Below are 27692 nucleotides of genomic sequence, written 5' to 3'. Positions count from 1 at the left end.
TGGTGCATTAGATATTTGAGCATTTCTAAGTTATTTAATCGCATTGTTAGTCATGGTCGAGGTTAAAATTAATGATTTTTCTCGATTCCCACTTTCAAATTTTCTCATGCCATCTTGATTTGTGGGTTTCTGTTGTTTCCCTTCCACCAAAATCCAAAGATGTTTAAACTACTGAATATGATTGAGGATCATTCAGGAACTATCATGGGAAAGTTCCTCGAATGTTAGTTATTTAATCACATTGTTAGTCATGGTCGAGGTTAAAATTAATGATTTTTCTCGATTCCCACTTTCAAATTTTCTCATGCCATCTTGATTTGTGGGTTTCTGTTGTTTTCCTTCCACCAAAATCCAAAGATGTTTAAAGTACTGAATATGATTGAGGATCATTCAGGAACTATCATGGGAAAGTTCCTAGAATGTTATTTGATGCCCCTCTCAGGAGTAATGACATTGGCTATTTTAGTGTATATCTTGGTTTCTACACCGTGTACACAAACGTATCTGGTCCACATTATTCACTTGAATTGTTTCTAAAAGCATATGTTGTTTAGGTTACATTTCTCTACTAAGATCTTTTGGTGATATTTTGCTTTGCTTTCAGGCTGAACTCTGAATTTTTCCATGGAACAGGAACCACTACTACTAAACATTTTCTATTTTTATTTTTCTTGTAGGAAACAAAAGCAGGGGAAATTACTTTCTGAAGCAATGACTCCAGAAATAGGGTATGTAAATGCCTGGCGAAACTCATTGATTTGAATTTTCAATATGCTATTCTAAAAGATGAACTGAGGATGGATGCAATTTCATCTAATTGCAGTGACATAACACTCGAGCCTTTGGTCGAGCCTGGAAAAATAGTTGAGCAAGTGCATGAAGCTGGATCTCCCAGTCCCAGTACGTACTTTAATTTTCCATTTTTTCTGTATTTGATATAACGTGAATACAAATATGTTGACGTGATCAACATATGAAGTACAACATGCAGGTCATGTGGGCTAAAGGAGATTGATTACTAATATAATTGATACTTTTTCATGTCTCTTGCATTTTGGTTCATATATTCTATATGATACATCTTTTAGATCATCCGCCATTTTGAGCACATATTCAACAGGCATGTAATAAACATCAGAAATATATTTTTCGAATTTTTTGACTTTCATGGTGCTTCGATATGTTATTGCTCAGTAGTGCACCAGGCAAACCTAGGCAATAGCTCTGGGAAGCTAGCTCAACATTACCACTAATCACTCTTCCAATTGGGCTGGTGTTTTTTCAGTCACCGAGGGGCATCCCAAGTGTTCAAAAATCTGTATGTTAGCATGACAGATCAACACCCAAAATAGTGGTCCTTAGTATGAATGCCAACATACATTCTTTCTCTTTCTTTATTTCATATCTAGCTGCTGCAATTGGAACTTCCTTGCATTTATTATGCATCAACAGAGACATAAGAATGTTGATACTTTATACATGCAAGAGAGTTCCAATTTGCAACAGCTAGAGATGAAAAAAATAAAAAGAAAGAATGCGTGTTTTAAGTGACTGGTACAATCAAAGTAAAGGCATTTAGGCCACCCATGTTACTGCACAAAAGAAGACTATTGCACCAATGAATTCAAAGAGCTGTGAAGAATTGCATAGTACTCTATCATTGTATTTGTCAAAAGTTTGTTTGTGTCATAGATACAAAATACAAGTCTGGCTGCAACAATTTGCTCTGAAAAGGGTGTAGGCAGTGTTACCTCTGCGAGTTGTGTGTTGAAATCAGTGTTGCACATATCGTGATAATATCGGAATTATCGCGATATTATTGCCGAAAGACCTTATGTCGATATTATCACCTGAAATTATTGCGATAATTTGCCTAGGTGAATTTATCGTGCTAATTTCAAAATATCGCGAGACAATCGGAAATTATTGCCCTGATAGAAAAAAATAACCCGAATATAAGTTGCGGTTTGGGTTTTTCTCGGGTATTTTTTTTTTTTTTCTTGGGATAAGATTGAGCTTTAAGGGTTGTGTGAGTCTTGTGACCATTTTTTATCAAGCAAACAAAGGAAATTCATAGTTTTCATTGCCATCCGCTGAGCACTTTTGGAGTGGAGATTTACTCCAGTATACCATATCCATATTTATTATTTCCAGGTATGTAAAAAAAAATGCCTTCCCTTTCTTTGTTTTCCAAGATTAGTATATACTATAAATTTAGAGTTTACCTCTTCTTATCCTCTTGAATTTCCACATTTGTTTTGTGTGGTAGGTCCAAAACCTGAAAAATTAATCAACTCTACAAAATGGCAAAGCCATTGGATCAAATGTGGGAGTATGGTAAGCAATGTGAGCATGGTAATAGAGCAAAGTTGAGATGTAAGCTTTGTGGAATGGAAATGTTTGGCGGAATCACCCACTTGATATATCACCTTGCCAAAATCCCGGGGCGTGGTGTGCATGTTTGGCGGAAATTGGAATCACCCGCTTGAAATACCACCTAACCCAAATCCCAAGGCATGATGTGCATATTTGCCCTAGAGCTACCCCAGACATTGTCTTATTGAAAAGAACTCAATTTGTGATACTACCAGAAAGAGAGATTAGAGGGAGGAACTAAGGAATTTCATGGGAATCACAAGCTTCTCAGATTATCGTTATAGACTTATAGTATCTAGAATCTAGATGCCTCATGATGTACATTTATTTTTGTTTAATGTGATTTTGTATTAACTTTTAACTATTATCTTGTCAAGAATTAGAACTTATGACTGAGGAGTCAAGACAAAATGACAAATATCATATTTCAGACTTCAATATCTAGTATATACATCTTATACATTTTATATTGTAGTTGTATAATTTTATTTTCATATTTGTGTGACAATGTGTTTGTTTGATGTTGATGTTGCTTTAAAAGAATAAAAATTTGAAAAAAAAAAAAGAACGATTATTTTCGTATTTTTTTCAATTTTGCCGATAATTTCTGATATTTTCTCTTATATTGCCGATAATTTAAATTTTGGACCCCCGGCAATAAATTTACCATTGGTTGAAATGATAAGAGCTCCAAACCATGTTGCACAATCTGAGTGGCACTTGAGTAGGTCACCCACTGTTACCTTAGCAACCAACCTTGTGTTGATTTTTGATAGCATCGGATGTGCTCTAGCTATGAAAATTGGTGGAGAGGCTAAGGCACATGAGATCTCCAAGACCTAGAAATCATTTGGGGAAATTCCACTCGGATGGAGAGATATTAAAATAATTAATATTTTTAATGAGTATCTAAGTCTAAATTTAGGAAAATTAAAATATTAATGTGTATTAATATAATATGGGTGAGAAAGTTCTAAATAACGAGGATCAAGCCAGATCTAATCTTAGCCGTTGATTAGGGACTTAATCTCGGTCGTTGAATTGTGAACATGAAAAGTATAAGAGGAGGCTTGAGGGTCAGTTGGAGATGCACCAAGACACCAAGAAAGATAAGTCAGTTCGATTTTTTGGGGCGGGTTTGTTGAGGAAATCAAACAAGTGATCAGTTGCAGTGAGGGGCAGTTCGGCAGGAGGCCGAAGAATACATATCAGAGGGGCAGCAGAGTGCTAGAAGAGGCAGCGCAGAGCCTAGGAAGGTTGACACAAAGGCAGCAAGGGTTGACACAGAGGCTAAGGAGGCCAGCGTAGAGGACATAGAGGGCCAAAGAGGCTGACAACAGAGGCCATAGAGGTTGACACAGTTCACGCAGAGAGCTTCAGAGGCTGCGCTGAGGAAGTCTGTGGGATAGATTGAGATCAGATTAGTCGGGAGAGGGTGATGTAGTTCTGAAGAGGGTGACGCAGTTCTAGAGGAGTGCGTGGAGAAGCTTTCGCTGTCCAGCACAAGGAACAACCGCAGTCAATGTAGGATTGTTCATCCGGCTACTAATTTGCCGGAATATCTGTCTTCGATTAGAGGTATTGTTGCCAAGGATATTCTCGGAAGGGTGAGCCATTTCTGGCACCCTAGTTGTATTTAGAAGCTGCTTAATAATAAAACCCTCTATATGCTACATCAATTTTCCCGCATTGCGTTTTTCTGGGGGACAATTGTCCAAAAATAACGGTGTCCCCTGTGTTGTTTCAACTATTTCAGTTGTTGATCTGTATATTTGTGAAGCTTGCATTTGTGTTTGCTTCGATAATTATGCATTTAAATAACTTGTTAATGCAAAGAATAAGTAGGAGACAATAAACCAAAAGATGCAGTAGGGGTTTCTGATGTGTTAGATTCAGAAATTTTCACATGGTATCAGAGCGATTGCAAATCAAGGAGGACTAAAGACACCAGTAGGAGAAATCTGAGGATTTGCAGCAATGAAGCAGCTGTCCCGAGAGACATCATTGTTCCAGAGTTGAAGAGGCAAGAGAAGTGACACAGTGCTAAGAGGGTGACTCAGAGGCTCACACAGAGCTTGCATCATCATTCTGAGCCAAGAGGAGAGCCAGCGCAGAGGCAGAGGAGGGGCAGATCAGGCCTATGCAGTCCTCGGTCATCTTTCTCAGTCAGGAAGGATTGACCTTGGTGCCAGGAGGAGCTGATCCAACTCTCACTGTGATTGCGCAGAGCCAGAAGGGCTCAAATTCTTTAGTTGTTGGGGCTAAGGGAGCTGTGCAGATTGTGATTTGAGGAGCTAGTGGGACGCTGTTTCTATCTGAGTAGAACAGTGTCTAAGGAGACGGAACCAAGGTAGAGGGAAGCACTACCTCGACGGATTTCTAGCCAAGAAATCCAGATCCGAGTTGCAGCAGCAAAGGGGGATTGGAGAGGAGTGATTCGACAGTTGGCAAGAGGATTTCCAGGAGGGAAGTCGAGACTCAGAGGGAGTCTAGAAGAGGAGCAGAGATGGCAGTAGCCGGATTGGGGATCAGGACAAATTGGACGGGGCTTCCAAGTTTGTCATCTGAAAGGCCAGGATCCTGACAATCCTGGATAAACATCGCATCAAGGACTATGCCTTGAAAACCGTAGCTGTCCCAGTTGACTCAAATGCTAATGAGAAGTATGAGGAGGCCGAGGCGAAGACGAAATGAATGATCTTGGACGGGGTCAAAGATCATGTCATACCGCATATTGCTGAGAAGAACACAACAAGGGAGATGTGGGAGGTCGTGACCACCTTGTACCAGGGCTCTTCCGTGCAAGTGGAAGATGCTATTGGAGAATTAGCTGAGGTCATATCAGATGCAGAAAGAAGAGGAGATATATCACTTCGTCCTCAGGTTGCAAGGAATTCATGATCAGCTTACTTCCGTGGGGTCTACAACGGATCCAGAGTTTATGGTTAGGACTACTCTGAATGCAGTCTCCGAGGACTGGGAGACATTTGTCCAAAACATTTTGGGCAGAGCAACTCTCCCCAGTTGGGAAGAGATGTGGGCAGCTCTACGACAGGAGGAGATCAAGAAGTTAACCAAGGCGGGGAGTAGTGGCAAGGGAGTTTGAGTCAAGAAAGAGGAGGAGGATGTGGCTCTAGCATCTGCGGGACAACAAGGGAAGAGGAAGAAGAAGGACATCTCCAAGGTCAAGTGCTTCAACTATGGGGCGCTGGGATATTATGCATCTCAGTGCCCCAGGAAGAAAGGAAAGGGAGAAGCTTCCGACTCAAAGGCAACTCCAGCAAAGTCAAAGAAAGAGGTGGGGTGACATCGAGCTGTAGTCAGGAGGACTACATACTAGGGGCAGGATCCTTGAGGTGCCCAAACTCTTGGATCACATTCGGCTACGGGAGCCCTTAATGACAGTAGCATGATGACAGATGTTGGGTGGAGCAAAGTGTGATGGAGCAGCAAGGCAAGGCTAGAGTGCAGAAGTCTGTAGCAGCGCAACAGAGGTTGCAGCAGTGTGAGAGGCACAAAGGTGTTTGCAGCAGCACAGTGGCAGCAAAGGGAGCAGAAGATAGCAGTTGAGGTATAGCTTCAACGTCACGAGGCCTCCAGACTGACTGGGATGTCAGTGTTTGGGTGAAGTCAGTTACTTACTTCTTGGTAATTGAGTTGCAGTGCAACAATTAGTAGTGGCAGTGCTATGGGCAACATGATGCAACATGTTGAGAGGCAGCTGTAGTACAAATGTAGTAGTGACAGTGGCAGTGTCATGGGCAGCGGTACAAGAAGCAACAGTTTAGTGGATGTGAGGCAGCAGGCCAAGCATCAACATAGGTATTGATGCGGAGGATCAGTGTGATGTTTCTATGGTGAAGCATTACTAGAGCACATTCCTCGCTAAGAGGGAGTGTTGATTTTTGGTAGCATCGGATGTGCTCTAGCTATGAAAATTGGTGGAGAGGCTAAGACACATGAGATCTCCAAGACTCATAAATCGTTTGGGGAAATTCCACCCGGATGGAGAAATATCAAAATAATTAATATTTTAATGAGACCGTAAGTCTAAACTTAGGAAAATTAAAATATTAATGTGTATTAATATAATATGGATGAGAAAGTTCTAAATAATGAGGATCAAGCCAGATCTAATCTTAGCTGTTGATTAGGGACTTAATCTCGGCCATTGAATCGTCAATAGGAAAAATATAAGAGGAGGCTCGAGGGTCAGTTGGAGATACACCAAGTTGATTAGTCTGTTTGATTTTCTGGGGTGAGGTTTGCTGAGGAACTCGAACAAGTGATCTGTTGCAGCGAAGGGCAGTTTGGTAGGAGGATGAGAATACATAGCAGGGAGGCAGAGAGTGTCAGAGAGACAACGTAGAGGCAGAGAAAGTGTCAGAGAGACAACGTAGAGGCTTAGAGGGCCAGCGTAGAGGACACAAGAGGCCACGAAGCTAACGCAGAGGCTCGCAGAGCTGACGTTGGGCTAAAGGAGCTGCGCTGTGGTGTTTCTGTGGGGCAGACTGAGAGTTGAGAGGTAGATGCAGAGCCGTAGAGGGTGACGTAGTCCTTAGAGGGTGACGGAGCTCCAGAAGTTAGCTTGGAGAAGCTTTCGCTGTCCAGCTTAGGAATAGTCGAAGTCACTATGGAGCCAATCATCTAGTTGCTGAATTCGCTGGAATCGCTGTCTTCGAAGCAAGGTACTTCTGCCAAGGAAAAGCTGTGAAGGGTGAGCCATTTTTGGCACCCTAGTTGTATTCAAAAATTTGCATAATAATAAAACCCTCATATCTGCTACACCAGTTTTCCTGCATTCGGTTTTTTCGGGGACGACTGTCCAAAAATAACGGTGTCTCTTGTGTTGTCTCAGTTTATTTTAGTTGATGATCTGTATGTTTGTGAAGGTTGCAATTGTGTTTATTTCGATATTTATGGATATAAATAACTTGCTAATGTAAAGAACTAGTAGGAGATAATAAACCAGATATTGCAGTAAGGGTTTTTGTTGTGTTAGATTCAGAAATTTTCACAGCCGACCTGTGTCACACTGTCACATGGGGCATGTACTATCTGACATGTCTAGGGGTCCCTGCTCTATTACTCCCCTGACTAAGAATAGCACACGATCAATACGATACCAACTCAAGATCTCTCGCCAGTCCATCCTATGGGAAGGATCGGGTGCATAGGCACCTATATATGTGATAAGTTCCCTATGTGGCATCATGCTCCACTCACGCAACCCTGTCTAGTTAGTCAACAATATCTATCGATAAAACCCTTCGTCTCTTCCTGTAATGGGTACAAGTGGCCAAATTGTGCTGCAAGCCCTATCTATGTACTCATGGAGAGGGTTGCTCCCTGAAAATACTACAGCTCTGCAAGCTTCCTGTGCATTTATCCATACCTCATCAGTGGGTTGGCCCAAAGATGGATGCATCGCCATCTCCAACAACTCCTCCCTCCTTTGATCGAAAACTCCACACTCTTGCCGTCTACTAGCCACTTCCAAAACTACCCTATCAACCTCCATCACCTCCTCAGCGGACTCATGTTGAATCATCAATGGTGACTCACCATCTTGAATGTGCCCCGTAGGGTCCATTGGTTGGTCATTATACACACCGGAATATAAATCGGGCCTGCTATCAGCAACTCCACATGATTCATTCTCCTCAGAGGCATCCACGTATGAACTCATGGACTCGTTTAAAGAAGAATCCACACCTTGAAAGTCAGAAGGAATCTCCTCCTGCTCTACCTTTGTCATCTCCTCAATGTCACTCAAGCATGAGTGATTAGGTCCTCAAGGTCCTTAGCTGATGAAGCAAAGTCCCTTCCTCCTCAGCTTATTCTTGTTGCATGATCCACCAACCCTGAGAAACTCCTCCTTGGTCAACTGTCTTTTGAAAAATCCAATGTTCTGCTCAACCAACCTTTCGGTTAGTTCATAAGAAGCAAGTGAGGCCGATTGTTCTCTCCTCCAAATGGCCAACAACTCAGATTGCATCTTCTTGCAAATGGCATCACGATCTCCCATAATTGAAGACAAAATGGACAACATGTTTGTTTTGATCGTGTCAGGATGATGTTTCTTAATGCTAAAGAAGCATCAGAACATCTGATGGATCAAGTCATCACACCCCAAATCAAACATGATTTCATATGTTCTAACCATGGCCATGATTTCTAAAACCTCAAGCTTCTTCCCAAAGGTAGAACCTACACTGTTGTCCAAGTCCTAAAAAGTCTCTACTATTAGCTTGAAAACTCTTCTCATAACATCATCATTGAAAGGAGGTATAGGTGCGATCAGTCTCATGATGTTATTGAGACAAGATGCAATTGGAAGTCTAACCCCTTCACAAGGTTCTTCCAAGAAGCTGGGTTGTATGAGAGCAAGCATAACTGGTTTTAGAGCCCAAATTAGTTTCTTTCCCTCTAATTGTTTCACTTTGGAAAGGAGTGCATCTAGTTCATCTAGTTTGAAAAGGACTTTCCATGTGACCCTCATGTGCTTCAAATTTGTCCCAAGTGCAAATATTTTGTGCGCTATAGCCTACCCCTTTTGCATATCCTTTGGCTGTTCTCTCTGAAGAATGGCATAGACCCCCTTTAAGAAGGGTTTGTTGTTTGTTGCTGCTGGTTTATTAAGGGGGTTTATAAAGGTTTGATGCATGTCTTGCCTCAATGAGGACAAGAACATCAAACTGACTTATGCGAGACTTGGCTGGCAGCACAACATAAGTATATAATGATTTTATAGTGATATGACCAGTTGTCTTAAAATATGCTCTCCCACCACACTCCAACACTCAACAACGGTATAGCTAACACCAACATTGAACAACACATGATAGAATGCAAGGCTATCCTACACTCAATTCGTCCATTCCTTTGACTCCATATAAACACAGTAAAGGCTTGACACAATATGTATATTGACTAAGGAAAATGACACACTCACTTGACTAGACTCTAGAAGCATCTTTGACATACCGAGTTCTATTGAAAGTTTCCCAAAAATAATTGGCTGATACACTACTGTAGGTGTAGTTTTCTTCAAAGCAAAGACACAAGCGAGAATGTAACGCTTCAAAACTAATAGTTTAATGCTTAAGTTAACCGAACAAGAGAGATGCATCCCCGAAGTATCAGATAGCCTAGTCATTTGCCGAATATTGCTTAGAATTACACAGTAGTAATATAAATTATGAATGGAAACCAAACAATGGAACCTGGTAATTTTATCCACGGTGAGAGCAATGATCTACAACAAGAATAGGTTCAGATTTGGCCTCCTTATCAATAGTGTTTCCAACTCCAAATAAAGTAAGAACTCAGTAAGATGGTCCACGCTTCCCTTCCAACAATAATAGTAATCATGCCTAGCCTTTTTTTTGGAGCGACATCCCACAAGATAAGCAAGTCACAGCAAGGGAGTGTTGATTTTTGGTAGCATCGGATGTGCTCTAGCCTTGAAATTTGGAGGAGAGGCTAAGGCACATGAGATCTCCAATACCCAAAAAACATTTTGAGAAATTCCATTCGGATGAGGAGTTATTAAAATAATTAATATTTTTAATGGGTTCCTAAGTCTAAACATAGGAAAATAAAAATATTAATGGGTATTAATAAAGATAAGGATGAGAAGCTTCTAAGAGATGAGGATCAAGTCTGTTTTAATCTTAGCCATTGATTAGGGACTTAATCTCGGCTGTTGATTCATCAACAGGAAAAGTATAAGAGAAGACTTGAGGGTCATTTGATTAGGGACTTAATCTCGGCTGTTGATTCATCAACAGTAAAAGTATAAGAGAAGACTTGAGGGTCATTTGGAGTCACATCGGCAGATACTCAGTATCTCAAGGAAATTCGATTCTCAAGGAAGATGAGAGCGATTTCAAAGGGAGTTGTTGTTGATGTTTCTAAGTTTACTTATCTTAGAAACCCTTCATGCAATTTTCTGATTTATTCCTACCTACTTGTTATTTTTTCTTCAACATGTTATTTACAAAGTAAATACTGAAAATAAACACCAGTGCATGCTGAACATATTACATATCAGAAACTAAAAGAAAAAAGAACAAACACACCACATGACAACATTATTTTTGGACCAATGTCCCTGGAAAAACCCAATGCGGGAAAACCAGTGCAGCTATCTGAGGGCTTTCTTATTAAGCAATATCAGAGTACAATCTGGGTGCCAAAACTGGCCTACCCAACAGAGAATTTCCTTAGCAGCTATACCTCACAGTTTGAGAGAAATCCCCTGGCGAAAACTCCGGAAATTCCTTTCGGCAACTCTTCAGCACAAAATTGCTCCTGCAACCCCAGCGTTTGTCCAATTTGGATTGCGTCAGCCCCTCTATGTCTCATGTTGGCCCTACGTCAACTTTTTTTGGCCTGTGTCAGCCCCAGGAGGCCCTGCGTCAGCTTTGGGAACCTTTGCGTCAGCTGCGTTGGCCCCTCTGTTGCTCTTCACAGCACTTGGCTGCCTCTGTGTGGCCCTGCATGAGCCCTTGCTGGCTTTGCGTCACCCTCCTTGGTTGCTGCGCTGCTCTCTTGACACAGTCTATGCCTTCTTTGTTTCTCTGTACTCAATGCCCCTCAACTGCTCTCCCGATCACTGATTCTCTCTCTCTTAGCAAACTTCGCTCTAGAGAATAGAGTGACTGATCACTCCGGTGTCTCCTCCAAGTGACCCTCAAGCTTCCTCTTATACTTTTCCTGTTGACATCTCAATGGTCGAGATTAAGTCCCTAATCAACGGCTAAGATTAGATCTGGCTTGATCCATGTCTTTTGGAACATTCTAACACAGATTCATATTAATACACATTAATATTTTACTTTCCCTAAGTTTAGACTTAGGGACTCCATTAAAAATATTAATTATTTTAATATCTTTTGATTTGTTTAGAATCTGCCCAAACCCTTTCTAGGTATTGGAGATCTCATGTGCGCCAACCTCTCCACCAAATTTTGTGGCTGGAGCACATCCGATGCTACCCCAAATCAACAGGCCCTCTTAGTGAGGACTGTGCTCTAGCAATACTCCTCACTGAGTATTACTCTGATCATTTGGCATCAGTACCTGTGCTGATGATAGGTCTTCCTACCCAACATCCTCTGCATTACTGCCTCCTGTATTGTTGCCCATGGTTTTTCCATTGCCACTACTGCATCTTTACGACAGCTCTGTTTGCATCCGTGCTGCTGCTAGTCCTTTCTCCCAGAATTGCATCCGCACTGCACCTCCTCTCATCATGCTACATCGTGCTGCCCACTGCTACACTATAACTCCGTTACTGAGAAGTAACTGATCTCCCAATTGAGCTCCTTGTTGGGCTAGAAACACCCTCTGATGCTGAAGTTCCCTTTGTCGTTGACAAGTGCTCCCTCTCTGACCTCTGCGCTTCTGCAACAACTCCTTGCATCTCACACCGTTGCACACCTCTCTATGCCTTCTTGCACTAGTGCAACACTCCTGTGCCTCTCGCACTGCTGCAGCGTGTTGGCTCTACACTGTCTCGGGACTCCTGCACTGTAGCTCTTTCTGCCGCTCCATCCGCATCCGTCTCTACCCACTTAGCCAGTCTTGCTACTCCTCGTTGGGGCTCCCGTAGCAAGGTTTAATCCAAGAGGCTGGGTACCTCAAGGATCCTGCGCCTCGTCGCCTGTAGTCTACCTGACTACAGCTCGATGTCTCCCCACTTCCGCTCAAGTGGCGTGTGTGCACTCATGGCATAGTCATCATCTGTCAAAACTTCCTTCTCTGCCCGTGCTGGCGCTGCCTTAGTCTCGGAAGACTCTCCCTCACTCTTCTTCCTTGGACACTAGGTCACATAATGACCCATCTCCCCATAGTGGAAGCACTTGATCTTGGAGAGATCTTTCTTCTTCTGCTTCTCCTACTTTCCCTTAGATGCTAGGGCCACACCCTCCTCCTCTTGCTGAATTTTGATCCCTTTGCTGCTGCTACCTGTCTTCGTCTGCTGTTTGATCTCTTCCTGGTGAAGAGCTGCCCACATCTCGTCCCAAGGTAGGAGAGTCCCTTTGCCTAGGATACTCTGGACAAACACTTCCCAATCTTTTGAGACAGCATTCAGGGCTGTCCTCACCATAAGCTCCTGATCCAGTGTCGCTCCTATAGCAGTCAACTGGTCTCAGATCTCATTCAGTCCTCTGAGGAATGTGTCAATCGATTGACCCTTCATCTGATACAACCTCATCTAGTTCTCGAGCAACATTCTTCTCTGCATAGAAGTATCCTGGTATAGGTTCTTGAGAGCCTCCCACATCTCAACTATCATTTCCTTCTCGACTATATGTGGTACCACATGATCCTTGACCCTGTCAAGGATAATGCACTTGTCCCTCGCCAACGCCTCTTCGTACTTGTCGTTATCATTGGGGTCGACTGGGATAGCTATAACCTTCAAGGCGAAGTTCTTGACACAATTCATGTCAAGCACTTATAAGATTCTGGCCTTCTAGACTACGAAGTTCGATGCTCCGTCCAGTCTATTTTGGTCTCTTACCTCGTGTAGTGCCATGACGCTCCTCTACTCCCCTCCTGGAAGTTCTCTGTTCGACTCCTCTGAGTCTCTACTTCCCGTCTGGAAGTTCTCTTCTGGACTCTCTTTGAGTCCTAAATTCCCTCCTGGAAATCCTTCTGTTGCTTGTCGAGATGCCCCTTACTCTGATCGTCTTGTGCAACTGCACTGCTGATCTAGGTCCCTCGGCTAGAAACCCTTGGTAGAAATTCCTCTGGCCCTGCTCTGTCAGGTACTGTTCTGACTACAGTACCTCACCAGCTCCACCTTGCAATATTCCTGCAGCCTTCTGGACTCCAGCAACTGCCTCTCTGTGAATTGCATCAGCCCCTCTTTGCCCCACGCTGGGTCAGCGTCACTCGAGATGGGTCTGCGTTAGCCCTGGGATGCCCTACGTCAGCCCTCTGGCCCTCTGCGTCAGCAACGCTGGCCTCTCTGAGGCTCTGTGCAATTCCCAACTTCTTTTGCATGGCTCTGGCTGGCTCTTTGTCACACTTCCTTGGTTTTTAAGCTGCTAGAAACAACTTCTGTCACCTCGGGACAACTGTTTTCTGCTGCTATTGCTCCGCTCAGCTGATGTCTTTCAGTCCTCCTATGATCTGCAATCATGCTCCGATACCATGTTGAAGTTTCTAATTTTACTTAGTTTAGAAACCCTTCATGCACTTTTCTGATTTATTCCTACTTACTTGTTATTTTTTCTTCAACAAGTTATTTACAAAGTAAATACTGAAAATAAACACTAGTGCATGCTCAACGAATTACAGATCAGCAACTAAAAGAAACAAGAACAAACACACCACATGCCAACATTATTTTTGGACCAATGTTCCCAAAAAAACCCAATGCGGGAAAACCATTGCAGCTATCTTAGGGTTTTCCTATTAAGCAATATCAGAGTACAATCTGGGTGCCGAAACTGGCCTACCCAATAGGGAATTTTCTTAGCAGCTATACCTCACAGTTTGAGAGAAATCTCCTAGTTGAAACTCTGGAAATTCCTTCCGGCAGCTCTTTAGCACAAAATTGCTCTTGCAACCCTAGCGTCTGTCCAATCTGGACTGCGTCAGCCCCTCTTTGTCCCACGCTGGCCTTGCGCCAGCCTTTCTTGGCCTGCGTCACCCCAGGAGACCCTGCGTCAGCTCTGAGAGCTTTTGCGTTAGTTGCGCTGGCCCCTCTGGTGCTCTGCACAACACTTGGCTACCTCTGCGTGGCCCTGCGTGAGCCCTTGCTGGCTCTACGTCACCCTCCTTAGCTGCTGCGTTGCTCTCCCGGCACAATCTCTACTTTTTATGTTTCTCTGTACTTAATGCCCCTCAACGACTCTCCCAATCACTGATTCTATCTCTCTTAGCGAACCTGTAGAGAATAGAATGGCTGATCACTCTGGTGTCTCCTCCAAGTGACCCTCAAGCCTCCTCTTATACTTTTCCTGTTGACATCTCAACGACCGAGATTAACTCCCTAATCAATGGCTAAGATTAGATCTGGCTTGATCCATGTCTTTTGGACCATTTTAACACAGATTCATATTAATACACATTAATATTTTATTTTTCCTAAGTTCAGACTTAGGGACTCCATTAAAAATATTAATTATTTTAATATCTCCTGATCTGTTTAGAATCTGCGCAAACCCTTTCTGGGTATTGGAGATCTCATGTGCCCCAACCTCTCCACCAAATTTCGTGGTTGGAGCACACCTGATGCTACCCCAAATCAACAATTGCAAGGTGGATGAAGAGGAGGGCTTCAGCAGTAGGCAGTGATCGAGGAGGAGGTGACGCAGGAGCAGTGGAAGACAACGCAGAAAGAGAGATACAGTCCTGAGGAGAGACACAAAGCCTACGCAAGCTGACGCATAGGGACATGGAGCTACTCAGAGCTGCATTTTTGCAGAAGTAACATTAGTGCGAAGAGTGCTTGGATTGATACACTCAGAGATTTGCGGATTGATGTCCACAAAAGCTCTTAGTGGTTCAAATACTTCATCACCTTCATCGATGACCATTCTAGGAAGATTTGGATCTACTTTCTGAAAACCAAGGATGAGGTTTTCGGTCGATTCAAAGAGTTCAAGGCTCTAGTAGAGAATCTGACAGGAAAGAAGATAGAAGTGTTGTGCTTGGACAATGGTGGAAAGTATGTTGACAAGGACTCACCGATTTTTGCTCTTTGGAAGGCATCATAAGAGAGTGGATAGCTCCATACAATCCAGAGCAGAATGGAGTAGCAAAAAGGAAAAACAGGACTATTATGGAAGTAGCTAGGGTAATGCTGTGTGATTAGGATATGCCTAAATTCCTGTGGGCAGAAGCATGCAACACGATAGTTTATGTCCAGAACAGGACTCCTCACAGGGCATTGGGCAAAATCGCTCCAGAGAAGGTCTTCATGGGGAAGACACCTGAAGTGAGTCATTTCAGGATATTTGGGAGTTTAGCATATTGTCGTATACCCAAAGACAAGAGAAAGAAATTAGATCAAACTGCTGAGAAAGGATATCTTGTGGGATATAGTGAGAATGCTAAGGCATATAGAGTCTATCAGCTAGGGAGTAGGAAGGTAGTAGTTTGGCGGGATGTAAAGTTTATGGAGGTTAGAGCTTTCAGAAAATCCTAAGAAATGTCTTTCGAGGAGCAGCCAAAAGATGAGCCGTTGGTCAGATCACTTCAACCAACGGAAAATGGTAGTAGAAATTCTCCTGAAGACAAGGCTTCAGAACAAGAGGAATCTCAGGAAGAAGAGTTGATAGATGTACCTACTACGAGTGGAAGACAAGCCGGTAACTTTGACAGATTCTACGGGATGCAGAAGACTTCATCGGTGCACCTAGGAATAGTAAGAGGGAGCGAAGATAGCCAGATAGATACCAGGCCTTAGTAGCTCAGGTTGGGGAACCTTATAGTTTTTAGGAGGTTGTTCAACATCAAGTATGGGTGGATGCTATGGTGGAGGAATACAACTCTATAATGGTCAATGATGTCTGGGAAGTGGTACCTAGGCCTTTGGACAAATCAGTGGTAGGTTCGAGATGGATCTACAAGGTGAAATATGTTGTAGACGGCAGTGTGGAGAAATACAAAGCCAGGTTTGTGGCTAAGGGGTATGCTCAGAAGGAAGGGATAGACAACGAAGAAACCTTCGCCCCAGTAGCCAGGTATACTTCTATTAGAACTGTGATATCTCTTACAGCGTAGATGGGGTGGGAGATTCATCAGATGGATGTTAAGATGGCATTCTTGAATGAGGTAATAGAAGAGGAAGTATACATCGAACAACTAGAAGGTTTTGAGACACATGAGAAGAAATCTCATGTATGCAGATTAAAGAAAGCCTTGTATGGGCTGAAACAGGCACCTAGGCATGGTACAGTCGAAGTGATGGCTACTTGCAGAAGATGGGGTTCATCAAGAGTGACACAGACCCTAATCTCTACTATCTGGTTGTAGAAAATGAGCCTCTAATCCTAGTGTTATATGTTGATGATCTCTTTCTGACAGGATCATCCATGCTCATCAAAGACTGCAAGAAGAACCTAGCCACAAAATTCGACATGAAATATTTGGGACAGATGCATTATTTTCTGGGGTTGGAAGTTTGGCAGCAGAAGGGTGAGATCTTCCTAGGACAAGGGAGATATGCTACAGAAATCTTGAAGACATTCAGGATGTAGTACTGTAGACCTATGGCTACTCCAATGATCACCAACTGGAAGAAGATTGATGCATCAGAAGATAAAGATTTTGATCCCACCTTGTAAAGGCAACTTATAGGGTCCTTGATGTATCTGGTCAATACCAGGCCAGACATTTGTTACGCTGTCAACACCCTAAGTCAATTCATGGTAGAACCTTAGAGGGTGCACTGGGCAACAACCAAACATGTTCTCAAGTATATACAAGGAACAGTCGAGCATGGACTATTGTACACCAGAGGTAATCACATCAGGCTGAGTGAGTTCACAGATGCAGATTGGGCTGGAAGTTCAGTAGATCGGAAAAGTACAACTGGGTACTGTTTCAACATTGGATCAGGCATGACCTCTTGGTGCAATAGGAAATATAAATTCGTGGCTCTGAGCTCAGCTGAATCAAAATATATGGCAGCTAGCACAACTTCGTGCGAAGCCATATGGCTTAGGAAATTGCTTGTGAATTTATTCAGGAGAAGGATGGAAGCGACTAGGATCATGTGTGATAATCAGAGTTGCATCAAGCTCTCTGAGAATCCAATATTTCATGATCGGTCGAAGCACATTGGTATGAGGTGTCACTTTGTCAGAGACTGTGTCCAACGAGGGGCAGTATAGTTGAGATACACTCCTACAGGAGAAAAGGTGGCAGACATCCTCACCAAGGCTCTAGGAAGAACAAAGTTTGTTCATTTCAGGGAGAAGATTTCAATAATGGATAAGTATCAGAGGTTACCAGTGGCAGTGCTATGGGAAGCATGATGCAGTAGGTTGAGAGGGAGCTGTTGTATAGGAGCAGCAATGGCAGTGGCAGTGTCATAAGCAACAATATAGGAAGCAGCAGTGTAAGGGATGTGAGGCAGCAAGCCAAGCATCAACAAAGGTACCGATGCGGAAGATCAGTGTGATGTTTCTATCATGAAACATTACTATAACACATTCCTCGCTAAAAGGGAGTGTTGATTTTTGGTAGCATCAGATGTGCTTTAGCCTTGAAATTTGGAGGAGAGGCTAAGGCACATGAGATCTCCAAGACCCAAAAATCGTTTTGAGAAATTCCATCCAGATGAGGAGCTATTAAAATAATTAATATTTTTAATGGGTTCCTAAGTCTAAACTTAGGAAAATAAAAATATTAATGGGTATTAATAAAGATAAGGATGAGAAGCTTTTAAGAGACGAGGATCAAGTCTGTTTTGATCTTAGCCGTTGATTAGGGACTTAATCTCGGTCATTGATTCATAAATAGGAAAAGTATAAGAGAAGACTTGAGGATCATTTGGAGACACACCGACAGGGACTTAGTATCTTAAGGAAATTCGATTCTCAAGGAAGAGGAGATCGATTTTAGAGGGAGTTGCAGGGTCGAGGAAGAGGAGGGCTTCAGTAGCAGGCAGTGATCGAGGAGGAGGTGACGCAAAAGCAGTGGAAGACACCGCAGAAAGAGAGACGCAGAGCCTACGCAGGCTGACGCAAAGCCACTCAGAGCCACGTTGGGTCAATCAGAGTGACGCAGGGGTAACGCAGAGCCACTCAGAGCCACGCTTGGTCAATCATAGTGACGCAGGGGTGACAATGAAGTAGGAGTAGGGTCTCCAAAGTGTCAGATGGTCTCAGAGGAAAAGTCTCAGGTGTTTTCTTTCAGTTTCTCTGTAAAATCATTTCTTGTAAAAGCAATTGGTGCTGAAGATTAATAAAGCCCTCATCTGCTGCACTGGTTTTCCCGCATTGGGTTTTTCCAAGGACAATTGTCCAAAAATCACGGTCAATGTGATTGATTCTTGTGCATGTATTTTTTTCTCTGGGTAATTGTGTGATACCTGCAGTATAATTTATTTTAATATTTGTTGAAGGAATTTCGTAAATAACTTATTGAGAGTAATAAGTAGGCGAAATAAATAAGTTGTTGTAGTGATAGAATCTTGGTTTGGAAATTTTCACATCTACTGCACTGTTTTCCCAAGTCGGGTTTTCCTAGGGACATTTGTCCAAAAATAACTATCATATTTTTTTGTGCGCTAGATTTTCTCAGTTTCCAGCACTATTTTCTTCCACATTTTTATTTGTGAAGTTTGCAATAGTGAATTATTCGTTGTTTCTATGGGCAAACAAACTGTTAATTAATTTAAAATGAGAAGAATAATTTCCCGTCGTTGCAATAAGATTTCGTAGCGAAATTTTCTGAGCTACAAAATAATTTCGTAGCGTCGAAATTTTCACAATAAGGTATTTAAAAAAAAATTGAGCAAATGGAAGAGGGAAGATGACCTAAGGTTGTCTTTAATGACATTTCGTGCAAAAGAAAGAAGACTTGCTTTGTTACGATTTGCAAATACAAACCAACCCATCCTAGGAGAGGTTTATGAGGGATGGGATTTCATCATTGAGTCTGTGAGGACCATTATTTTACAAGCGAGTGCCCTAAGTATGAGACATCATCAGATGCCTTCTTCACCACCATAAGCAAATGGGACAAGAATTGCACACCTTTGAATTGTTTGGCTTACTCATTGAACCTGTTGACCTTGCCGCTTACACCTACCTATAAGTTAGTGAGAAAAGCCTTCAACCCCACAAGGTGTGATTGGTGGCAGGGAACTCAGAGAAGGGGTTGTCACATTAATCCCGACTCTCTTTGTTTGAGCTATCACCTAGGTTAGCTAAGGGGGGTGGTCCCTAATGAAAAATTAAGTTAAAAGATGTGAGTTTCTAGGAGAGTGTTATAGTGAAAATGGATTACTTTTAAGGATTTATGATCAAATATGAAGTGAGCAACTTGAAATAACAATGTCAATCATTAATATGACAAAAAACATAAAACTAGTGCCTTATAAGGAATTTTCTCAACAATTTAAAGATATATTTGCTCAAAGTAAAATACAATGCTCTCAAAAGAGAAAGCAAAGTAACCCTAAAATGTAAACAAAAATTGTTAGCACATGATAGGTAAGATACAAAATGTTTTTGACATAATACTCTTTATAAATCAAAATATGTGAAACATATCTTGCCAAAACCCAAAAATTAATAATTAACTTGGAAATGTAAAAGAAACGAAGTGCTAAACCAGTACATCAATATTCAATTAGACTTGAAACATGAAAATAAAACACTTGTTTGAAAGGATTACAATACTTGCTTTTGGAATAGACTTTGCATATGAAAACTCAAAGCATCAAGAGACAAGTAAATGTAATGGAAAGTGCTCTTGGTTAATTTTATTAATTATCTCTACAACAAGATTACACTTTAACTCTTCAATCCTCAAACCTCACCCTCGCCCAAAGATAGGAATCTCACAGTGAGGATTCAATAGAGGAGTAGAGGATCCCTAAGATGTCTACTTCAACCAACTTATGTTGGAGGTAAAATTTTAATGAGGCTTGGGGCCTTCCTATACTAAAATGCCTAGATGAAATGCATACAAGTTTTTTCTCCAAAATAAAATAATGTTACATGCAAATGCTTTAAAGGGATTGATTTGCAATGCTTGAAAATGAAATAGTCTTCAACATAAGTTGCAATTATAACTTCAATTGGAGGAATAAAATTAACTTACAAATGTTGCATGTGTCTCATCAATGAATTAAAATGATAAAAGTAATTTGCTTGAAAATAAAATTTGTTTCAAATAGAGAATGACAATAAATTGCTCCAATATTCAAGATAACAATGTAGCATAAAAATGAAGCATGTATTCAAGTGCTCATGAAACAATTTACCAAGGTAAATGGAAATGAATCAAAGTTTGTTAAGAATATAAAATGTGTTGAAGTTACTAAGTTTACTTAATTAGAAACCCTCCATGCACTCTCTAATTTATTCCTACCTACTTGTTATTTTTCCTTAACAAGTTATTTACGTTGTAAATACTGAAAATAAACACCAGTGCATGCTCAAAATATTACAGATCAACAACTAAAAGAAACAAGAACAAACACACCATATGACACCATTGTTTTTGGACTAATGTCCTCGGAAAAACCCAATGTGGGAGAACCGGTGCAACTATCTGAGGGTTTTCTTATTAAGCAATATCAGAGTACAATCTGGGTGCCGAAACTGGCCTACCCAACAGAGAATTTCCTTGGCATTAATACCTATCAGTTTCTGACAAGTCTACTGGCTGAAACCCTGGATAATCCTTTCGGCAGCTACTCAGCACCAATCTGCCTCTAAAACCCCAATGTCTGCCCAATCTGCACTGCATCAGCCTCTCCTAGCCCAGCACTGGCCTTGCGTCAACCCTAGAAGGCCTTGCGTCAACTCTCTGGGCCTTTGTGTCAGGTAAGCTGGCCCCTCTGTTGCTCTGCACAACCCTTAGTTGCCTCTGCGTGGCCCTGCATGAGCACTGGCTGCTCCTGCGTCTCTCTCTCTGGCTACCCTGCTGCTCTCCGACACTATCTCTCCCTCTCTGTCTCTCTGTACTCAATGCCCCTCAACTGCTCTCTCAATCATTGATTCTATCTTTCTTAGCAAACCCCGCTCTAGAGAATAGAATTACTGATCACTCTAGTGTTTTTTCCAAGTGATCCTCAAGCCTCCTCTTATACTTTTCCTGTTGACATCTCAACGGCCGAGATTAAGTCCCTAATCAATGGCTAAGATTAGATCTGGCTTGATCCATGTCTTTGGGACCACTCTAACACAGATTCATATTAATACACATTAATATTTTTTCCCTAAGTTTAGACTTACGGACACCATTAAAAATATTAATTATTTTAATATCTCCTGATCTATTAGAATCTGCCCAAACTCTTTCTGGGTATTGGATATCTCATGTGCCCCAACCTCTCCACCAAATTTTGTGGCTAGAGCACATCCGATGCTACCCCAAATCAACACTCCCTCTTAGTGATGACTGTGCTCTAGCAATACTCCTCTCTAAGTACTACTCTGATCATCCAGCATCGGTACCTGTGCTTATGCTAGGCCTTCCTGCCCCACATCCTTTGCATTGTTGCCTCTTGTACTGCTGCCCATGGTTCTGCCACTGCCACTGCTGCATCCGTACAGCCGCTCCCTCTGCATCCGTGTTGCTACTGGTCCTTTCTCCCAGCACTGCATCCGCACTGCACTTCCTCTCATCATGTTGTATCATGCCGCCCACTGCTACACTGCAACTCAGTTACTGAGAAGTAAGTAACTGATCTCCCAACTGACCTCCCTGTTGAGCTAGAGACACCCAATGATGCTAAAGCTCCCTTTGCAGTTGACAAGTGCTCCCTCTTTGACCTCTACGCCGCTGTAACAACTCTTCTGCATCTTGGACTGTTGCACACCTCTCTGTGTCGTCCTGAACTGGTGCAACAATCCTGTGCCTCTTGCACTGCTGTAGCCTGCTAGCCTCGCGCTGTCTCGGGATTCCTGAATTGTAGCTCTCTTTGCCGCTCCATCCGCATTCTTCTATATCCACATCAGCCAGTCTTGCTACTCCTCTTCGGGGCTCCTGTAGCAAGGTCTAATCCAAGAGGTTGGGTACTTCAAGGATCCTGCCCCTCATCACCTGTAGTCTGCCTCACTACAGCTCGATGTCTCCCCACTTCTGCTCAAGGGGTGCGTGTGCACTAATGGTACAGTCATTGTCTGTCTCCACTTCCTTCTCTGCCCATGCTGGCGCTGCCTTAGTCTCGGAAGACTCCCTTACTCTTCTTCTTTGGACACTGGGTCGCATAGCTCTCCACAGTGGAAGCACTTGATCTTGGAGAGATCTTTCTTCTTCCGCTTCTCCTGCTTTCCCTCAGATGCTAGGGCCACATCTTCTTCCTCCTACTTTACTTTGATCCCCTTGCTGCTGCTACCTGTCTTCGACTGCTGTCTGATCTCTTCCTGGGGAAGAGTTGCCCACATCTCTGTTGGCATTATGATACAGGTATTGTCCTTGATGGCAACTCACTCAGATGAAAGATCACAGTACAACAGGTTAACAACAAAGAATAACATATCAGACTAGAAAGAATGAAGAAAGAGAGGTATACGCAGGTTCACCTTGACAAAGGTGCATATACACGCAGGTTCACTGAACACAAGTAGCGTATATGTACACACGCACTTTCATAGAAGGAAAAGAGCGTATATCTTGGAAAACTAAGTTTTTGGTCTAAGGTATTTGGTCCATGGTATTTTGATCCATGGTATTGGTCCAAGGTGTCTGGTCCGAGGTATTGGTCCTAAGTGGTTTTGGTCCAAGGTATTGGTCCTAAGTGGTTTTAGTCCATGGTATTGAGAAAGGAATCAAGTAGTTCTGTGCCAAGATGATATCAATCAGAAGCTTTTAAAGACTACTTTCAGTTGGACTACTTATGCTACAGGGATGCACCATCTGAAAGGGGGTGGGCATGTTGTGTCCTAACATTCCAATTTATGTTAAATATTGATGATGGATATAATAATTTATATTATGTTATTAATATATTCGTCATTAGTGGTTATTCCCTTTCTTTGCGACCTAACTTATATTCTGCATACAAACGGTCTTTGATCGATCAAACCGTCAATGAGTCAACCAATGTAATATCAATTTATAAATGTATTTTTTCTTTATCCAATATGGACTGAATTAAGATAAACGTTTGCATAAGCAGAGGGATGACTTCACCAGAAGTAATAGTGTAGATAAGTGATATTTCCAGCTAATATTCAATGGATGGAAAATATTCAATAGTTTTGTGGAGTGACTTTCTCATTTTTATTAAGTTTGTAAATGCTTTTCACGGAGAAACCAGCATGGCAATAAATTATTAAATAACTACGTTGAATTCTATAATTCCACAGATTAAATGGAAGCGATTGCTCAAATTGATAAAAGCTTGAACAATATGTTCATGCTAGAATTCAATTATGTGATATTGACATTCATTTAGAGATTTGAATAAGGAAAAAAAGAATGATAAGTGCACTGTGAAACAGTTACGAGTTTACAACATTCTCCATTTTTCCTATATCACATATTTTCCCATGTTAAGTGATCTGCTTTCATGCTTTTAAATTTATGGTTTATGGTTCTGCCTAGATCTTTTGTTTGTGTTGGAGTTACTGGATCTTAATTACTTGATTTTGGATAGTTTTAGTTAGATTACAAATTTCCTTCAGTCCCGAGTTTGTACTTCTATCATTAATATAGCCTTGATTGTTATGTTCGTGGAATGGTCTCTTTGATTTGTAGAGCTCGGTATTGAATATTTCAATATTTGCAATTCAATATGGAGCCATTTGGCATGAAATGGTTTCTGATCTGCGTTTTGCTGTTATCTATATTTTGTTTAGTTGATGTGCAAATTAGAAATGTAGATGCTAGATTGCAGTAGTGTTTCCTGTTCTTAATAATGATGAATAATTCTGCTTGGAAAATGAGTCAGTGAGGCCGGCAGATCAGTGCTCAGAAAAAATAAAAAAAAAAGCAGCAAATAAAAGTTTTAAAACTACCAAATTTCCATTAAAAAAAGGTTTCCCAAGAATTTCTGAGTCAGACTTATGGGTCTGAGAAACTCCTGTGCTATTCACAAAGTGCAAGTTAGACTTGCAAACTTCCCCATAGTTTCTTCTGTCAAGAACCTTTTACTGGGTCGATTTGACTCTCCCAGGTCTTGGCACAAAATCAAGTATGACTTGCCAGTCTTGATATGATACTTACGAATCTGAGGTCGAAAAGTTTTATAGAGTGGATAACAGGATTCTTTTTAAGTAGTTAACTTAATATTATTTCTCTGGGAACATTATGACTTTATGCCTTTTCAAAAGGTACATATGTAACGAGTCTTAAATTTTGAAATTTACTAATTAATCAAGGTTTATTCTCTTGTCCCTAAATTGTAGGGAAGGAACAGTATCCGCTAAAACAGGCATCAGGTTCTGAGCACAGCAAAAAGGACAAAAAATTTCAAAGAAAGAAGTCTTCCATGAAAGAAAAGGGATCAAAGTCCCAGCTTGAAGCACATATCAACATTTCGGATGATGAGCGATTGGTCAGTGTGCTTTAGATATAGAGATACTTAAGCCTTTATAGAATTAGTTTTCAATGATGATAGTTTCTCACTCGCTGAATTCTGGCTCCTTTTCTACAGGTCGGTAGGCGAACACGAAGGCAAAAAATCCATCAATAGCTACATCGTATTAGCACCATGTAGACTTCCATGTACTATATTCTTTTGTCAAAACATTACGCCCAATTTGACAACCAAGCTTTGTCTTCATAACGTGGTTTGGACTGTGCCCCCTTGTAATTTGAAAATAGCTATCTTAACTCTATAAAATATGTTGGTTTGCATTTTCCCGAGAGAGGTAGATAATCTAGTGTGATTTGATTTGATTTGATTTTATTCTTGGATTTATTAAATTCAAATCCAAGAGAAGGAATTATTGCCTAAGATGTTTGGCTTCATGAAATAAATGAGCACAAAGTTTGTTGTGGACGCATAGCACATGCTCTGACCTGTAAAGGAAGAAATAGTCCGTTGGGCTGCATTTCTCTGGAATATTCACGACTTCTCAATTTACAAGGGAAAAAAGTATTGTAGCTGCACTTTTTCCTGATATTGGAGAATGATGGAAACTATCAAGATGATAGATGATCAATCAAGCAGCTAACCATAAACAACACCCGACAACTATGTGTTTAAATCGCATTTTCCCTTGGATCTGGATTCTACTTCCTCACTGGTGAGCTGTTCCTATGTATGATGTTACCTTCACCTGTTTGATTGTATCAGCATTTTCTAATCAAGTTTCAACATGATCTAGCATCAATGATCTGTGCACAGGTGGTGTTCTTGTTATGTATTTTTAAAACATTTAGTCCAGTGCACCTGTTTGTAAGGAACGTGCAGAAATATATTTGTGGGTTTGCCCTATTAATCCCATCAATGATTATTAAGGATCTCTTTAAATTTTACACTGATAGCAGTATCGTTGCTTATGCAACTTGAAGGTGAACCTCTATTTTATTATTGTATAGTCCACATTTGCATGGATGTATGCAACTACAGTCTCTTATGTGTAATTCTACATGTACAACTATATCAATATCTATTATCATGCATATTGGTGTTATAGTTGCATGGGGACTTCCATCTGCCCACACCATACTCTTACCTGCCATATCTACATACCGATGACCTCAATAATGGGAAAAAAACCTTTATCTCTGTAGTCGACAGCCATATATTTACACAAATCTGCCCCTACTTACCTACATTGAACAACACAATAAGATGCATCTATGTTTTTATCATATGCAGGATAAATTTATATGGGTTAAACAAAATTGGATACCATAAGCCACACCCTGGGACTATATTTGAGAGATGTCACAAAGTTAAGTATAGCTTATTAATGTATTAATGTCATTTAGAAACATAAATGTGGTTTAGCAATTCGCACAATAGTAGGTTTTTAAAGAACAATATTATCAACATTAAATGAGACTCTCACCATTGAGTTTCTCATTCACTACATAATTCTTATTTGTGTGCATGGTTTGCTCCTATAAGGTAACATGTTCGAATTAGGAGCTTCACTTCTTCCATCTTTAAATTCCCTCTAAACTATTATGGAGGATAATTCAAGGGAGTTACAGTGTCTAGCTCTATACTTTATCAATTCCTCTCAAACCATAAGATCAAATCTCTTGGTTGGACCTATAGATGGTAGATAAAGAGAATTACCATGAACACTTCTTAGGGAAACTAGAGGTCAACATTGCAGTGCATATTCCTTCTTTACATTGTCTTTCTATAGTTCAATGAAGTGTATGGAGAGATAAGTTGAGATGATGTTTGCAGATCTCAACCCAACCTTGAAGATCCATCATAATGTGAGGAAATTGTGACCCTTTGGCTTGAATATGGTATCTTAGAGTAATTTAATTGAATCACACCCCACATGTCCTCTCTTTGTCAACTTGGACCTTTCAAGGGAAATTATGGAGAATTTACCCAATTTTATGATAACACCAATGAGTTGGGATTTTCTTATAGTCAAAAAGTTTTATGCCATTCATAATATCTACAAACCATCGAGTCTAGGAGACCCCAATTAGTGCCCATTAACACCAAATACCTTGGTGCCCCTTCAAAATTTAGGTTTTGAGAGATCACGCACTTGAATTATCATAAGGATTATCCCCCCACTTGAAGACTCCAAGAGTTAAGTGCGTGCAAAAGAAGACCCCAAAGGTGAACCCATAGGTTGAGATGGGTTTCCAAGTTAAGGGAGAGTTAAAGTTCTTATTCATAATTTCAAAACTAGGCTCATGTCCTCAAGTGTCGCCCATAAAAACCACATATTTTTCTAGAGAGACCCTAATATTGTGTTATTCTAAAATTCCTTATCCATGAGATCAACTCTAGGAGGGGTGGCTTCCTCTCACTAAAATATTCAAGAAGGGGTCTATTTCCTAATTTTGCAACACCATCTATAATCTAATCACTTCCCCTTGCTACGTTTTTCCCACTTCAACTAATTTGGAAGCATGTCACTTCAAATCTCTAACCATCCTCTTCCTAGATTTTTATGAAGCCTCCTAAGAAAACTTTAAGCATCCATACTTAACAATCTAGATACCTTCACAAATCTAACTAATTCTTAAAATGAACACTGTAAATGTGTTGGCGAATTTATATAATTTCAAATTTCTAGGGATTTCTATAGTCTCTTCCTAGATTTTTATGAAGCCTCCTAAGAAAACTTTAAGCATCCATACTTGACAATCTAGATACCTTCACAAATCTAACTAATTCTTAAAATGAAAACTGTAAATGTGTTGGCGAATTTATATAATTTCAAATTTCTAGGGATTTCTATAGTTTCAAAAAACATTGTGCAATTTTCAGCAATATATTTTATCTTATAAAAGCTTGGGTGAATATTTTTTTAAATGATTAAAATTTGTGAATTCTTTTTGGAAACAAGAATAAAAATAACCAAATGCAAAAATTTAGCTATTAATTTTATTCCTAAAAGGATCATTTATTGAACATCACTTTGAATGATATGAAATTTCTTGCTTCTCACCTAAGAGAAATTGGTTTTAATGCACTTTTTGTGAAGAAATCCCCTTACTTTGAAATGCCA

At 40.9% G+C, this 27692-nt stretch overlaps 1 long non-coding RNA gene across 2 annotated transcripts; it reads left to right on the top strand.

Moving 5' to 3' along the window:
- The first annotated feature begins 696 nt into the window (after positions 1 to 696).
- Positions 697 to 25600, top strand: LOC149180284 (uncharacterized). 2 transcript variants are annotated; one of them, XR_016256907.1, is made up of 4 exons: positions 697 to 728; positions 824 to 900; positions 24438 to 24586; positions 24686 to 25600. It is a non-coding gene; the product is annotated as an uncharacterized LOC149180284 (long non-coding RNA). The 2 variants fall into 2 exon arrangements; XR_016256906.1 differs by lacking the exon at positions 697 to 728 and having other exon boundaries at positions 783 to 900.
- Positions 25601 to 27692: the final 2092 nt, after the last annotated feature.

This window comes from Pinus tabuliformis, chromosome 3_2 (assembly GCF_031772625.1).
Source record: "Pinus tabuliformis cultivar Carrire ecotype Pingquan chromosome 3_2, CPIR1, whole genome shotgun sequence".
Lineage (NCBI taxonomy): Eukaryota > Viridiplantae > Streptophyta > Pinopsida > Pinales > Pinaceae > Pinus > Pinus tabuliformis.
This window is presented reverse-complemented; position numbering and strand designations above follow the sequence as displayed.